The sequence below is a fragment of the Manis javanica genome, chromosome 10 (assembly GCF_040802235.1).
Source record: "Manis javanica isolate MJ-LG chromosome 10, MJ_LKY, whole genome shotgun sequence".
NCBI classification, from domain to species: Eukaryota; Metazoa; Chordata; class Mammalia; order Pholidota; family Manidae; genus Manis; species Manis javanica.
The window spans coordinates 30813364-30825578 of record NC_133165.1 but is presented as its reverse complement, the minus strand read 5'-3'; the positions used below and the strand labels follow the sequence as shown (position 1 = coordinate 30825578).

Below are 12215 nucleotides of genomic sequence, written 5' to 3'. Positions count from 1 at the left end.
TACAGTCCCAAGGGTCAATGGCAGGGATCTGAGGGCCACCGCAGGTGCTGACAGGGCTTCGGGTCCTGACCCTCCTGGTCTTCGAGGCCAGACCCCCAGGGGCCATGTTCACAGGCAGGCTGGTGAATCCAACATGGCAGAGCTCCCGGGGCCATTGCCAAGTGTAACGGGCAGAGACATTTAGGCGTGAGGCCTACAACACCACAGGAGGGCCACCAGGACCTCAGGCAGAGACAAGAAAGTATTGTTCTCAAAGAAATTTTACTTTTGTTTTTATTCCATATCACTTTTAAACATGTAGCTCCTTCATCTTCTGGTTGAGGTACAATAGCAGGAATATTAATTCTTTGGCCTAAAACATCTAAAAAAAAACAAAGGCAGATAAAATAGGTGTAACAAGGGTTTTCAAGATGTTGGACATCAAGAAATGAAGGGGATAGAAAGCACACAAAATAAACTCTGAAGCTGCCTCAGCTCCCTGCCTTGAGAGTTTCCAGGCTAGAGGGCCAGGAGGGAGCCCAGGGGAGGCCCAGCAGCCTCTCTGAGTTGCAGGAATGGAGCTGGGGGTCTTAGAAGAGCAAGGGAACTAGAATGCACAGGGGAGAGTGCCAGAGAAGGAACACAGGAGGATGAGGGAGAGACGGGAGGGGAGGGGGAGAGGGAGAGGGAGGGGGGCAAACAGGCACAGATCCTCAGGTCCCCTACAGTCTGCGGCTGAGTACCCATCAGCACATGTGTGTGCTTCCCCTGAAAGCAGGGAAAGAGCCACCCAAAAGGATTAGAGGGAACAATTTGAGGAACTCACGCCAGGCTGGGCATCATTCCTGTTCACCCAGTGAAAATCTTCATTATTCACAGGGCATCAGGTAAAGCAATCAGGAGGGTCTTGCCTCGGTAATGGGAGAAAATTAGCCCATACTAAAGGCTTCTCTCTCCGACCTCACAGATCTTAAAAAGCAAGACCTGAAAGGATCACATTGTTTTCAAGTTATTTAACCACATCTCAAAATAAAGCTCAAGATTATTTATGGGTAATATGGACATAATACAAACAGAACCCAATGAGGCAAAATTCACAATGTCTAGTATCCAGTAAAAAATGTCTATAAATGTTGTAACTATGTATGGTGAAGGATGTTAACTAGACTTTTGGTGGGGATCGCTTTGCAATATTTACAAATATTGAGGCATTGTTGTACACCTGAAACTAATATAATGTTATGTGTCAGTTATGCCTCAAAAAAGAAAAGACGAGGCACACAAAGAAACAGAAAAACATGCCCAAAAATGGGGAGAAAAATCAAAGAAAACTAGCCTGGAACTACCAGTTCCAGTACTGCCAGGCACTGTTTTTAGATGCTGAGGATGCAGCAGGAGATAAAATAAGCAGAAATGCCTGCTATCATGGAATATATATAGCAACATATATACAGAATCTATATAGTATATCAATCCATAATATAGATCATAAAATACATAGACTCTCAGATGGTAGTTGTACTAGTCAGAGTTCTCTAAAGAAACAGAACTAACAGGATATACAGGCAGAGGGAACGGCAGGTGCTGAGACCCTGACATGAGAGATTCTCAGAATAACATGAGAAGGAAGAACTTGGGTGGCAGGAGGAGGAAGTGGTGAGACCAGGTCCTCTGGGGCTGCTGCTTCTGGGGCCTCGATGGCCCCGGGAGGACTTTGAATTCCATTCCAGGATCGTGGATTGCCGTTCATGACCTCACCCAGCTTAGGCCCGGACAGGAGCACCCCGGCCCCTGTGGGGACAGGCTGGAGGCGCCCTGGGACACAGTGAGGACAAGGAGTGTGCAGCAGCCCAGGAGGCGGCAGAGCTGGGGTGGTGGCAGTGGAGGTGGTGAGAAGGGGCTGGATTCTGGACTGATGCTGAGGTTCTGGACTGAGAGAGTTTCCTGGCAGATGGGTGGTGGGTGCAGGAGGGGGAGGCGCGAGGATTACTCAGGTTTGGGCCACAGCCCGGGGTGCAGTGATACTGTCTGCTGAGCCAGAGCGGGGAGAGGAGGTTTAGGGGGCGTGTTGCAGTCCCGTGTCAGCACCGGAGCTGGAGGTGTTTGTCGGCATCGGGTGGAAGTGTACACGGATGTGCCCATGTGCATCTGAGTCTGGGGACTGGGAGAGTCAGGTGGGGGACAGGAAGGCGGGAGCCTCCCCTGGGCTCCCTCCTGGCCCTCTAGCCTGGAAACTCTCAAGGCAGGGAGCTGAGGCAGCTTTAGAGTTTATTTTGTGTGCTTTCTGTCTCCTTCCTTTCTTGATGTCCAAGAGGCAGAGAGGTCGAAGGAAGCCATAGGCCACCCAGGGCATTGGGGTGGGGGGAGGTCTGGGGGCCCTGGGCACTCCAGTGTTAGAGGTCAGCAGAGCAGAGGAAATGAGCAGGAGCTGCTGGTGACAGAGGCAAGAGGGAGTGCAGAGTCCTGGAGACAAGCTTTCCCTCCCCTCAATGCCTGGCTCAGAAGAGGGCCCCCAGGTGGGGACTTGGATTGTGGGTCTCACCGAGGAAGAAGAGCCCAGCCCACAGCATCAAAGGATGGAGTGGATGGAAAGAGGAGGCCATGGGTGGGTCTTGAGGCATTTGAGAATCTTTGCCTGGGCCAACTTTGAAGGGAAGGTGAGTCTGTGGGCTGCAGTCCACCTTTTGGCTTCTGGGGACACCATGCCCTGTATTCTTAGGGCAGATAGAGTATAGGGTTCCCAGTCAAATCTGAATGTCACATAATAACAAAAAGTTGTGTAGTGTATCTCATGCAGTATTTGGGATATACTTCTACCACAAGATTATTTGTGGGGGGTTTTCTGAAATTCAGATTGAACCAGGCACTTTGTGTTTTTATTCACCAAATCTGGCAGCCCCTCAGCTGGCCTCCCCCACCTAGGATTTGTGGGCAGGTCCACGATGGTCTTAGGATGAGGCCATCTGGCCGCCACTTGGCTAGAAAGAAATGCCAAGTCGTCCCCTTCCCCTCCTCGGCTTCTCTCCACCCTCACAACCTGGTTTCTTGTCCGCCATGTGCCGAGCCCTCCTGTTATACCTACATCCCCACGTATGAGGAATCGATAACAGTTTTAGGGAGAAAATACAGTTGTCATGGAAAGAAGATGGAGTGAATTCAGAGTTCATTAGGCAAGGTAATCAAGTTGTTCAGCCGAGCCTCATTGCTTCTTGGAGCCATCCGGCCCTCCCCAATCAATGCTGTGCCACTGGGAAATGTTGGAGAGGGGGCAAGGAGTAGCTTCCTCGAGGTCAGAGCACAAAGATGCCAGGCAGGTAACAGGACTGGAGGGCCTGGTGGAGCCCTGGGAGTGTTTGGGGCACCCACCAACTCCCACACCCCTTCTCCCTGTAGCTACACCCTCATAAGAAAGAGCAGTTGTTGGCTGGACAATGTCTGCTCTTCCATCCAGGTTTCTGAGCTCCTTCTCTGTGCCAGCTCACCCTTCCAGGCACAAGGCCAGCCAGTGTGGGTCCCATCCTCTCAGGGCTGATATTCCAGGTAGGGATTGGCACTCAACATAGAAGCAAGAGTCACCCCTTCCCTGGACTGCACAGAGGCTGCCTGTGCCTCTCACACATTCCCTGGGGGGCCCAACACCCTCACTCATAAGGGCGAGCGATGGGCGTCTCAGGGGCTGCCAGTGCTAGGCAAATCCAGAACTTGCTTGGTTCACACATAAGCCCCAGAGGCAACAAGCAGACTGTCTTGTCCACCCAGAGGTCACCTACTCCAGATCTCAGGAATTGGCCCCACCTCCCTTTCCCTGAAGAGGGGATTGTCCTGGCTTAGGTGCCAAACGTCACACAGAAGTGAAAGCCCCTTGGTTGTCCCTCATCTGTAGGTCTCCTACCCCCCCCCACTCCACAGGTGAATCTGCATGACCTGCTCCTGCCATGGCGCTCACCCTCTATATGGCATAGGATGCTCTCGGCCACCCCGGTCAGAGGCCAGGAAGGGTTAACTGGGGAAGTGCACCAAATCACAGTCAGAGAGACTTTTTCAAAGGCTTGATAAATAAATCACCACTCATGTTTAATTCAAACCCCCCCGCTGCCTACAGAGAACACAGGCAAGAAGCAATCTTTCAATTAAAACAGCTCTGAGGGGCTTCTCCCACTCCCCAGGGGGCTTCGGCCTGGCCCCCAGCAAGGAAGGCCAGCTGGGACCCCGCAGAGCTCCGGACAGCTGTGAACAGAATGCAGACTCCTCATTTGCGTGATCTGGGGTCCCAGCCTCAGCCCATTGGGCACCCTCCTCCCTAATCTCCATCCCAAATTGTCCCTTCCTAGTCATTTTCTCCCAAAACCCAGATTCCTTCTCTCCATTGCGCTTGTCATTACGTGAAGTTTTTTGTGGGTTTTACTCGTTTCTTTATTGTCTCCTCTGCTAGTATGTCATCTCCATGCAAACAGAAACTGGGCTCATCTTAGTCTTTGCTGAATCCTCTGCACCCTTGACAGCACTTAGCACATAGTAGGGGCTCAGCAAATGTTGGTTTGTTTTTGCACCTTTTGTCTTCTGAGTAAACACCCCCAGTTCCTCCAGTTTCAAGTGCAAGTATCTGCTCGGCCCCATGAAGTTCTCTGAACTTAGGTTTCTGAGGAACAGCAAGCCATAGGAGCACGGGAACCCACATTTTCAAGGGCCCGAACAGGCCAGCACCACCCTGAGCGCTTTGCATAGAGGGACAGTCTCATCCTCAGAGTGCATTTAATAGATGAGCAAACCAAGGCATGTTGAAATTAAGTCACTTTCTCTGGGTGGCACTGTTAGTAAGTGCGGTGGAGGTGGGATTTGAACCCAGGCCCAATGTTTTTGGAGTAGGCACCATGAGTCACTCTCCTAGAAGGTGAGAGCTTTTTATAACCACCGGGTGCTGTGAAATATGAGTTTCACACACCTCAGGAGCCTGGCTTTCCCAAATCCCAAGTGGTAAAAATCAGGCCTAGTGATGAAAGGAAGCTCAACTACTCTTGTGGGCTGAGATCAAAATAAGCTCTCAATCAATATTTTGGACATGAAACCTGTTCTTCCCTATATTGCAAACAACGTATTCTGTTCCCAGCAGAGCACCAGATTTTAGGAGTGGGTCTTGGTGCCGGCATTCAGTATACTTTAGGTGGTTTGTCCAATAGAAGATCATATAATTGACATTCTTAACCCCCATTTCCTTATAAGAAAGCTGAGACCCAGAAGAGTTGAGTGTTAGAGTCAGGTATTGAACCCCTGACCTCAGAATTATGCTCTTTCTGCAGGAATCCCACAGCAATTATACCATTACTCGTCAGCATCCTCACCAGCATTAATGGGCACTTACTATGTGCTGGACGGTGTGTTTAGCATTTACAGTTATTAACTCGTTTGGTCCTAATTACAACTTTAGGAGGCAAATACTATTTTTATCCCCATTTTAAACAGGAGGAAATTAAGGTCCAGATGTTTTAAATTGTAGGTTTCATTATTATTCAGGTATGATGAGGCCAACAGATCCGGGGACGATTGCCATTGAAAAGACAGCTGTCCCTCACGGTTTCCTGAGAGGTGGGGCACACCGCACCAGGCAGGGCCTCATGAGGAAGCTCCAGGCAGAGGGAGTGATGGGGAAACAGGGGCTCAAGCCTTTATTGTGGTTTCTGCAGGAAGGCAGGCTCGTCTGGGTAATTTCAGCAGGCTCTGGGACATAGGGGCTGTCCCTCGGTACCTGGCTGAGGGGTGACTAGGGCAGGGGGCAGAGCCTCAGAGAGGAGGCAGTGGAGGGTGTGAGCTCTGGATTGCACAGTTTCCGTATGAATGGCTCGCTTTTGCACGAGTCCTTTACTGTCTGTAGGATTGGCTAATTCTGGGTGGGGTGGTCTGTCTGGGGTCAGCCAGAATCCGGATGTCCAAACATCAGTCACACATGGCTACTAACCTGGGTCACTCAGAACAGGTCGCTTGAGACCTTCAAGCGCTCACTGCAGAGCCCCCGCTCCAAGCCCCGCTACCGCGAGGTTTCCTTTCCGCAGCAAAATTACTGGAAAGAACACAGGACGAAGTCACCGCGCACGCCCCCATCTGAACAGAGATGAGGCCACGATGCAGACAGCAAGTGGGACTGGGCAGGAGCAGGGAAGCCAGATGAAGAGCCCATTGGAGGGCGGTTCTGGGCGGGCATCCCTGTTGATACCCTCATGTCAGTTTGGGAGAAACACAGCAACACCTAACAGAAACTGGAGCCTCCCTGCTCCCCGCCTTCATGGGGGGCCCACGGCCGGCTGGGCCACATCCTGATTGTGTTCTGACAAGGGAGTGTTGCCTTTGTGCATCCACATTACTGGGGACAGGCAGCTGGAAGAGGAAGCACAGCCTGGACTGAAATTGCAACATCTGTTGGAACCTCCCAGGAGAAAAATTCTCCTTTTGTTGTACAGTAAGTCATTAAAACACAAAAAAGAGAAAGGGATGTTAATTTCCCCACCATATGCAGACATTTGAATGCAAAGGTACTGAGGGAGAAGCCCCTGCCTTCGGCTGACAGTCTGTGGAGGTGTGTCCAGCAGGGGGGGCTAGTTGGACAGCAGGGCCGGTTTGTCCGCGGCAGGGAGGGCCTTGGGAGCCCAGGCTGGGTCCTGGGTCAGCTAAGTCCTGTGTTCTGGGTTTCTTTCTACTTCCTAGAGCTAAGCCTGGCTTGGTGCTTTGGGGACCACACTGGATCTCACACTCACGCCTAAATTATTATCCCTGACTCTTGCCCAGATCCCTTTTGCAGCCATGGTCATTTCCCTGAACCTGCTGCCAACCTCCTGGGTCACTGAGGTGGGATTCTCCTTCCAGCTGTCCAGACTGATGTTGATCAGCTTTTTTGTGGGCCTCCATTAGTCAGCTGCTGAAAGGAGAGCAGGCTTTGGGTCCGGCAGTCCTGGGTTTGAAAACCTGCTCCCACCACTTAACTGGCCATGTAACTTTGGTGGGACGTGGCCTCTCGGGACCTCAGGGTCCTTATCTGTAAAATGGAAGCAGGAACATGTAGACTGGTGTTGTGTGGTCTACAGCCAGTGCTGGCCCCTGCACATGCTGGACACTCTGTTGCTGAGGAGCAGGCTGAAGAGGGCCCCTGCTCCCTTACCCTCTGTTGAGTAATTGATGATGTGCTTTCTTGTGCTTGTGATGATGTGATCCCATTGTGCTTCTCTGGGATCATGGTGGGAAGAGCATCATCCCAGCTGGCTTGTGAAGGACAGTGTCATGTGGCTCCCCATTGCAAGGCCTCTTTGCCCCGCTGCCTCTGATACCTGCTGGTGGCGCCATGAAGCCTCAGCCCCCTGCAGGGAGAACCCTGCCAGCCTGGGAGCTGCTGCTCTGCTTCTCTATGGAGGGAACAAATTGCCCACATGCTCTTGCCTCTCTCTTCTGCCTTCCCCGACCTCAGCCTGGATGGACCATCCCTCCTCTTCCATGTCCCTGGCATGGGGGCCACATCTCTGCCCTGAGCCGGACATCTGTGTGCTGGGTTTGCATGCTCAGAAAAGCCTCTCAGGGCAGTGCCTTCGCCCTCCAGGAAGATGCTCAGCAGGGCCTCTTTGCATCCTGTGCATCAGCACCAACACCACTACTGCTTTTTGTGGCAGTTGGGGAGGCCCTTGTGAGTGGATCAGAGTCAGTATCTTCCTTCCAGGATGCCCTAGACTGTCCCTCTGGGGAAAAGGTTGTCATTTTATGTCCCTTGGAAACAAAAAGCTTAGAATAAAGTTTCATTTGTGATTTTAGTAACCACTGAACAAGGATCTTATTATCAGTTTATTATGGAGTTTATTTGTAAGAGTGTATTAATCAGGTTAAGCTAGGCTCTGTGTCAGTAACAAACGGCTCCCAGGCCTCAGGGCTTTAACTCAGGTGATGTTTATTTCCATTTGTATCAGTTCTGCTGCTGGTCGGGATGCCTCTCCAGGCAGCCATCCTCTATGTGTTGCCCTAACAATGCAGGCTGCTTTGGTCTTGTGTCACCTCCCCATCAACTTGCTATCCCCAGGGAAAACAGATCCTGGAAAATTACACACTAGCTGCTAAATGGGTCCACATGGAAGGTCACATGACTCTGAAGCTCACATTTCACTGGCCACTGCAGATAACACACCCGGGCCTGGCTTCAGGGGACAAGGAGGTACAACCCTTCTTAGGTCCAAAGGGAAAGAGAGCTGGAGAGTGGAGAGCAGTAGGAATGCCCCCCACTGCCAGGAGCAATAACAAACCCTCAACACACTTACTGCGATCCAGCTGCTCTACTGAGCACTTCACATGTATTAACTAATTTAAGCCTCACAGCAATCTTTTAAGGTGGGCAATGTTTTCATCCTCATTTTACAGATGTGGAAACTGAGGCTCAGAGACTTGAGGTGACTTGCCTGAGGCCTGCACAGCCATCCAGCTGGTACCACCTCAGATGAACTGCACTGATGGGGTCAGAGGGAGCAGACCCCAAGCTTCTTGGGTTCGCCCAGAGCTGGCTGGGACTGGACCACAGCATTCTCTTTGCTGAGTGTCATGGATGGAATTGTATCCCCACAAATTCATAGGTGGAGCCCTAACCCCCACTGTGACTGTGTGTGGAGTTAGGGCCTATAAGAAGGTAATTCAGATTAAATGGGGTCTAAGGGTGGAGCCCTTATTCAGCAGGACTGGTGTCCTTTCTGTTTTTGAAGCAGAGCGGAAGTTTTATTTGAACACACAGCAAGGGAGGAGCGGGCCAGAGTCAGGGTACACAAAGGCCAAAGACTGGTGTTCATAAGAAGAGGATGAGCTCTCTCCTGGTGCACACGCAGAGGAAAGGACACAGACAGAAGGCAGCCATCCACAGGCCAGGACGAGAGGTCTCACCAGAAACCAACCCAGACTTTCAGCCTGCAGAGCCGCGAGAAAAAATAAGTGTCTAATCATCCAGTCTGCAGCCTAAGCAGACTAAGACACTGAGTGATTGGCCAGATTTGCCTGATTTGACAGAGAACATGGTATTACTTCACTATCCCCAAAGCCGGAGAGGGACAGTGATGAAAGCAGCCCAGGACAGCATAAACCGAGGTCAGCACGGGATTTGTGGGCCAGTGCTCTCCAAGAAGGAGCTCCCAACCCTCCTGCGGGAAGCAGCTACTTGGCAGAGACCTCAAAATCTTTTGACCCCTGTAATGACATTGCTGACCCACTAAGGAAATGAAGTTCCTACCCCTAAAATTCTCTGGACAGTCCAGTGATGTTTTATGAATCCTTGGCTTCTGACAAGATCATTTTAATGTTGTTTCCCAGGGCCCAGCCCAAAGCGCTCTTGCTGGGATGCCTCAAAATTGTGTAGCACCAGACGCTTGGGAAGCCAGGTCTCTGTTATGATTTTGTTTGCTTGTAAGAAACCACAAACCCAATAAATGTTATACTAAATAAATAAGAGGTTTATTTCCTTCACGAAACAAGGATCCCAGGGAAGGCAATCCACTGATGTCATCAAAACCTAGATTATTTCTATCTTCCTGCTTTGCCATCCTTGGCATGTGGATTCGACCTCATGGCCACAAGATGGCTGCTGTGCCTCCAAGTATCATATCTGCACTCCAGATAGAATAAAGGGGGAAATTTGAATGGCTGAATCTGCTCTAAGAGCTTCTGTCTGATCCTTTTTACTTACAACTTGATGGCCAAAACTGATCAGTTGGCCACTTCTAGCTGCAAAGAAGTCAGGAAAGATGAGCATTTTAGCTTTCCATCCTCTTTAGAAGGGGGGAAAGGGGGTTAGGAATGGCTTTAGGCATCCAATACTTGCTGTCTGCCAGAGACAGGCAGATCTGCCAACATCACTTAGAATGTGACCTCGCACAAACTATTTATTTGAACTTCTGTTTATTCATTTGGAAAATGAGGACAATAACACCACCTCCCTCCCAGGGTTGCAGTGCCTGGAATATAATAAGTATTTAATACATGGTAAATATCATTATAATTATTATAATGGGAAAACAATATTTACATAAAAGGCAGGCAGCAGGCCCAGTTAATATACTTCTGGAAAATTACTGAGCTATCCCAAATTACACAGAAATATATTCCAAAAATCCCCACAGAGGTAAATTAGAGTTTTACTTGAAGAGGCCTGAGGCTAAGAAGGGTGGGCACAGCTAACCTGTTTCCCTCTGGAGCCTGCCAGGAGAACAACAGGGAGGAGAGAGGAGGAGGGATGTGCCCAGCAGGCTTCAGAGCCACAGCCAGGAGCCTGCCTGGCCCATGCTGGGCTCAAGGCCAGGCAGAGAGAAAGGGAGGGTCACAGAGCTGCACTAACTCAGATGCGTGCCCAGTCTGCCCTTCTCCTGGTGGAGCTTGATCAGCCCTGGTCCTGGGGGAGTACATGAACATGCTCTGGGGTTGTGCTAAGCATCCACAACCCACGTGGGCTGAGTGGGGTGGATAATGTACTATCTGGGACATGCAGGGGCTCCAGAAATTCAGGTTGGGGTGGGAGATACCAGGCACCCTCACGATATGCACATAGCTGCGTTGTCCTGATGCTTGGCCTGAGTCGCTCTGATGAGTGTCCTCTGTCCTTAGACCTCCCGGGCTGGCCTGCCTCCTCTCAAGGCTCCTTTGCAGCAGGAAGGCCTAAGAGGGACTGGACAGAGCACGCTGCCCAGGGAGGTCATTCACTAAGCATAGATAGAGCACTAACTGTGTGCACTACCTTGGGCTAGAAATTGTCACTGCCCAGCATCGGAAACTGTCAAGTATTTGTATTCTGCTGTCAATTTTCAATTAAAATCTGCTGATTTTCACCTCCGGCATGCTTTCTTTACAGATTACTTGGAGTTAGTCACTCAGAGAGACACAGAGGAAAAATTAAATTAGGAGTGTTAGTGTCCTAATGGCAAATCCAAACAGACACCAAACAACTGGCTCTTGGGGAATCAGCTTCCCCACATGGGGTTGGATTTGGAGAAGAAATCAGAGGCTGTTGTCTGGCACACATGTCCTCCTGAGGCCTGTGGGCTAAGCTGGGCCTGGGAACAGCTGTCCCTCAGCCCATCCCTCCCCCTCCCAGCCCTCACCCATATCCAGAGCCCCACCTGAAACATATAATTCATGTATTCAACCTTCTTTCATTCCACCTCAGGGCCTTTGCACGTGCTCTATCCTGAGCCAGGGAGCAGGTTCTCCCCCAGTTCACTGCTCCCCTTCTTGGCCTTCAGCTGCCAGCTGGAGTGCCATGTCCTGAATGGACTCCATCTTCATCCTTCATGCCTGCCTCCTGTTTTACTCCTTTATCAGCACTTATCTTGAAACGGTCTCATTCTCACTTGTTTACTTGTTTATTATCCTTCTCCCCACAGGGGGCAGGTGCTGGGACCTCAGAACCTAAAAAGGATGTGGCACATAGTAGGTGCTGAGTCAATAGTATCAGGTAAATGGAAGAGTTCTATTTTACAGATGATGTAACTGAGGCCCAGAGGCTAATAGACTTGCCCCAGTCCACACACTGGGTCTGCATCAGGATTCAAATCCAGTCTCCTGTCTCCATATCTTGGGTTCCTTCCATCTGGACTGTCTTGCTGTCTTGCCAATGGATTTCAGCCCCCGGCAAGTTTGCTATGGATTCAGTGTGACCAAAGAAAATGACAGCAAAACATTCTTGGGGTGAAAGGGTTATACCCAACTTTATTTCCAGGTGGCAGGTCAGTCACTAAAATCCCATTCACTCAGAACAAGTCTGCATGCAGCAAGCCAGTCTCTACCTCTGGACCTCTCTGTCTGCACAGTCGTCCCACACAGCCATCCTCTGGTCCTCTGTCCTCTGCTCTCCTGCAGCCTTGCAGCCCTGCCACTGTGTCATGCCCAGAGCACTGAGTGGAGCTCTTTTTATAGAGTCAACAGCCATGTATTGCCCACAGGTGTGCAGTGAGCTAGTCAACCACGGCCAGGTGAGAATCCTGGCCAGAGGAACTCTCATTGTATACACACTTGCCAATGGGTTTCAGCCCCAGGCAAGTTTGCTGTGGATTCAATGTGACCAAATAAATTGACAGCAAAATGTTCTTGGGGTGAAAGGGTTATACCTAACTTATTTCCAGGTGGCAGGTCAGTCATTAGAATCCCATTCACTCAGAGCGAATCTGAACGCAGCAAGCCAGTCTCTACCTCTGGGCCTCTCTGTCCACACAGCCATCCTCTGGGACTCTCTGCCTGCA

General features: G+C 50.6%; 1 long non-coding RNA gene across 1 annotated transcript; it reads right to left on the bottom strand.

Moving 5' to 3' along the window:
• Positions 1–301: 301 nt before the first annotated feature.
• LOC140843727 (uncharacterized) lies at positions 302–7072 on the bottom strand. The gene is made up of 3 exons (XR_012121727.1): positions 6801–7072; positions 5933–6034; positions 302–361 (listed from the first exon to the last, which is right to left on the bottom strand). It is a non-coding gene; the product is annotated as an uncharacterized lncRNA (long non-coding RNA).
• Positions 7073–12215: the final 5143 nt, after the last annotated feature.